Source organism: Pongo pygmaeus, chromosome 4, assembly GCF_028885625.2.
Source record: "Pongo pygmaeus isolate AG05252 chromosome 4, NHGRI_mPonPyg2-v2.0_pri, whole genome shotgun sequence".
NCBI classification, from domain to species: domain Eukaryota; kingdom Metazoa; phylum Chordata; class Mammalia; order Primates; family Hominidae; genus Pongo; species Pongo pygmaeus.
The window spans coordinates 62,620,445-62,624,844 of record NC_072377.2 but is presented as its reverse complement, the minus strand read 5'-3'; the positions used below and the strand labels follow the sequence as shown (position 1 = coordinate 62,624,844).

At 42.5% G+C, this 4,400-nt stretch overlaps 1 pseudogene; it reads left to right on the top strand.

Moving 5' to 3' along the window:
- The first annotated feature begins 321 nt into the window (after positions 1-321).
- LOC129036180 (pre-rRNA-processing protein TSR1 homolog) lies at positions 322-4,069 on the top strand (annotated as a pseudogene).
- Positions 4,070-4,400: the final 331 nt, after the last annotated feature.

The window sequence follows — 4,400 nt, the reverse complement described above, 5'->3', positions numbered from 1 at the left end:
CAGCCACGTGTTTGACATCCCCGAGTCCTCTCTCTCTCTTGGATTGCAAAGCCCATGAGCCTCTGCCTGTGGTGGCCAGTACTGGCATTCTTTAATTCTGGTTTTGATTGAACTTTCTCAGGCCTCAAGAGAGTAGGCAAGAATTGCTGTGTAGAATTGTTTTCCAATCATTTGTCTGTGTGTTGGTTGTGTATTATTTGCTCCCTTCAAAGTATCTGTGCCATCCCTCTGCTACACAGTGGAAAAAGAGGTTCCAGGGAGAGCAGATGGATGAGCCACTGCCAGGGCTGAGACAGGTGCTGGACTTTTCCTTCCGCGGCCATGCCCAATTCAGCTTTCATCATTGAATCGGGCTGTTGGTTTGGTCTCTCCCATCATTACTGCTCCTAAGGACAGTCCTGGCCTGCAGCTTATACCTGCTCCTGATTCTGCCCCTCCTGTGCCATTTTAACCACACCCTTAGTCCAGACTGTCACCTCCTGACTGAATTGCTGTTATCACCTCCATGTCAGAGGGATTGCTGGTTTATTCTGTGGCATCCCAGCCCCCTGCTCTGGTAAAACATCTATTTTACCCAACTTAACAGTTAGTACCTACCCAACGAATAAGAAGGTAGATGATCAGTCAGTGCCAAGTTTATGAAAACCATCTGACACTTTTTCCAGGCCGCCGTACACCTTCAGCATGTGCAGGCCCTGGGAGGGTGGAATGCTTTGCAAAAGCAGTTAAAAATCAGCCCTGGAGACATTGAGGGCTGTTTGGTAAATGCATGTTCATTTTTAGGATACCTGTTCCCTGTTACGATTTAGCTCCAGACTCCAAAGTCTGTTTAGTTGCAGTTTAATGTGTGAATTTAGAGATTCCAGCTTAAGATGGCAGGCGTTATTTTTATTTATTTACCAAATATAGTATTCACCATTCACCTAAACTGTTCTATGTGCTTTACAAATATTAAATCACTTAAGTCAGCACAACCGTATGAGGTGGATACAAGCATTATCATTCTTATTTTAAAGGTGAAGAACAGGACACACAAAAAGGTTTAGTAACTTGCTGGGATTCAAACTTTGCTAGTCTAATCTAGAGTCTGAACTGTTAACCACTGCATTGAGGAAGAACTCTAACTCTACTATGTCAATGGAGCAAAAAACGAGAGGAAATTAAGTTGCAGCTGAAAGGGGAACCACCTGGATGAAAACTCACTTGTTTCCCTTTGAGGCATTTACTGCACTTAAACACAACCTTTCTCTAGCTCAACTGGGCTGGCCACAGATTAGACAAAACAGTAAATTTTGGCACTGAGGGATAGTTATAGTTATCAAAAAGGGATGCATCCACTCGATTAGTGGTACTCCAGATAGTACCGGATCTCTGAGTGCTGCTGGGCTAGACTATATTTCCTCTTACTACTAAGAACCTTCATTCTTTCCCTGGTCTTCTGTAGATGGGAATTCTAATATGGCAAACACAAAAAAAAAAAGCTTGTACAATTTTTATTAAAGAGTATTATTTTAACTATGGGAAGAAAAATAATATCCCAATCTTCCACATTTTATTCTTTAATTTGTAATTATTTTATTGCATATATTTATGGAGTACAATGTTTTCCAATCATTTGTTTGTGTGTTGGTTCTGTATCATTTGTTCCCTTCAAAGTGTCTGTGCCATCCTTCAGCAGAAGGAACAGTGGAAAAGGAGGCAATGTGATGTTTTGATCCATGCATATGTTACAGAAAGATACAATTAAACTAATTAACATATGCATTGCCCCACTAATTTATCATTTTTTTGTGATGAGAACATTAAAACTCTATTTTAGCAATTTTGAAATATGCAATACATTATTGGCCAGCCGTGGTGGCTCACGTCTGTAATCCTAGCACTTTGGGAGGCCAAGGTGGGAGGATCACTTGAGTCCAGGAGTTCAAGCTCAGCCTGGACAACATAGTGTGACCCTGACTTTACAAAAAAAAAAAAAAAAGATTAAAGAATAAAATGAAATAAATAAAATGGGCTGACTCTGTACACGTGAGCTGCAGTATGGCAGCCCACCACTCCAGCCCACTCAAGATGCAGAATAAAGCTTATAAAAGTGGGTGGCATCAGGGTCGGGGACCTGCACAGCAGGATGGCAAGGGCCGTCTAGCACTGAAAACCCTAAGCAAGAAGGTGAGAAAAGAACTCAGCAGAGTAGACCAGAGGCATCCCGCCAGCCAGCTCCAAAAGCAGAAGAAGGAGGCGGTTCTGGCGGAGAAGAGACAGCTGGGTAGCAAGGATGGCTCTCCTCATTAGCACTAGCTGTCCAGGGATTATCTGGCCTCCCACTGAAGAAACAAATAGATGCCAGAAAGAAGCTAAGTAAAGCAGTGGAGAAGCACTTTCTGGATGACAAACTCCTCTTGTTAGACACTCAACAGGAGGCAGGGATGCTGCTTAGGCAGTTGGCTAACCAGAAGCAATGGCATCTTGCTTTTCGAGATCAGCAGGCATACCTATTTTCCCATACTGCTGATTTTGTTCCTAGTGAAGAGAATAATTTGGTGGGCACCTTGGAAATTTCAGGCTATGTTCGTGGGCAGACTCTGAATGTAAATAGGTTGCTGCATATCATTGGATGTGGTGATTTCCAGATGAAACACATAGATGACCCCGTGGACCATTTCCCTTTAAATCCTACAGTAATTAAATCCCAAAAGGACCCAGACATGGCAATAGAGATTTGTGCTATGGATACTGTCGATGATATGGAAGAAGGCCTTAAAGTCCTAATGAAGGCAGATCCTGCTAGACAGGAATCCTGACAAACAGAGGTTATCCCAGATCTAATGCAGGGGGAGCAAACCTGGCCCAATGAGGAGGAGTTCAGTGAGACAAAGGATTTCTTGAAGGGAGATTCTAAGGTGGTAAAGAATATGATGATATAGAACATGAGGATTTTATGAAGGAGGAATCTCAGCATGAAAGTGTGAAGATGAAGAAGAGGAGGAATGTGAAACTATGACTACAAGGGAGTCTGTGCATGATGATCTCTCTGATGAGAAAGTGGATGTAGAAGCTGAGGCAAAAATGTTGGAGAAATGTAAACAAGAAAGACTAGAAGAGATGTTTCCAGATGAAGTGGACACCCCCCGTGATGTGGCTGCCAGAATTCAGTTTCAGAAATACAAAGGCCTCAAGAGCTTCCAGACATCTCCATGGGATCCTAAGGAAAAATAATCCTCAAGATTGTGCTTGAATATTTCAGTTTCAGAGCTTTACTAGTACTAGGAAAAGCATATTTAAAGAGATTGAAGAAAAAGAGGTTGAAGGAGCTGATGTTGGCTGGTATGTCACGCTTCATGTCTCTAACATCCCTGTCTCAGTGGTTGAGTGCTTCAGGCAAGGAGCACCCTTGATTGCATTTTCTTCACTACTTCATGAACAGAAGATGTCAGTATTGAATACGGTGGTGAGGCGTGACCCTGGCAGTACTGAATCTGCGAAAGCCAAGGAGGAGCTCATATTCCACTGTAGATCCAGGCACTTCCAAGCCTCACCTTTATTCTCTCAGCATGCTGCAGCCGACAAACATAAATTTCAGAGATTCCTGACTGCTGATATGGCCCTGGCGGTGACAGTATATGCACCAATCACTTTTCCTCCTTCATCTTTGCTGCTTTTCAAGCAGAAAAGCAATAGAATGCACAATCTCATTGCTACAGGCCATCTTTTGTTGGTGGATCCAAACAGAATGGTCAAGAGAGTTGTCCTGAGTGATCATCCTTTCAAAATTTGTACTAAGATGGCAGTGATATGTTACATGTTCTTCAATAGAGAAGATGTGCAGTGGTTTAAACCGGTGGAACTGAGAACAAAGTGGAGCCGCAGAGGACACATCCAGGAGCCTTTAGGTACCCACGGCCACATGAAGTGCAGCTTTGATGGGAAGCTAAAATCTCAGAACACAGAACTGATGAACCTTTACAGATGAGTTTTCCCTAAATGGACTTATGATCCAAGTGTACCAGAACCAGCACCCTGGGTGAACAGTGAGATTTCTTCAACAGTGCCTCAGGCGGGCATGGAGTAATGGATTTAAAGAGATTCTATCTTACTGAGGCCAGTCAGCACTCCAGGGATGGGAGTCACAAGTTGTGATTGGGCAAAGTTTATTTTCTATGTCACCTTGTCAGTCTGCTGCGCCATTTTGCAAGACTTTTTTTGGCCTTGATAAAATGTCTCTGTTAAGTATGGAAGTTTTTCTACTACTTAATCCAAAAAGCTATTAAATCTTACTGAAATAAAAATAAATGCATAAATACAATGCATTATTAATAACTGTGGTCACCATGCTGTACAATAGATCACTAAAGGATATTCCTCCAATGTCATTGAAACTGTGCCCTTTGACCACATTTCCT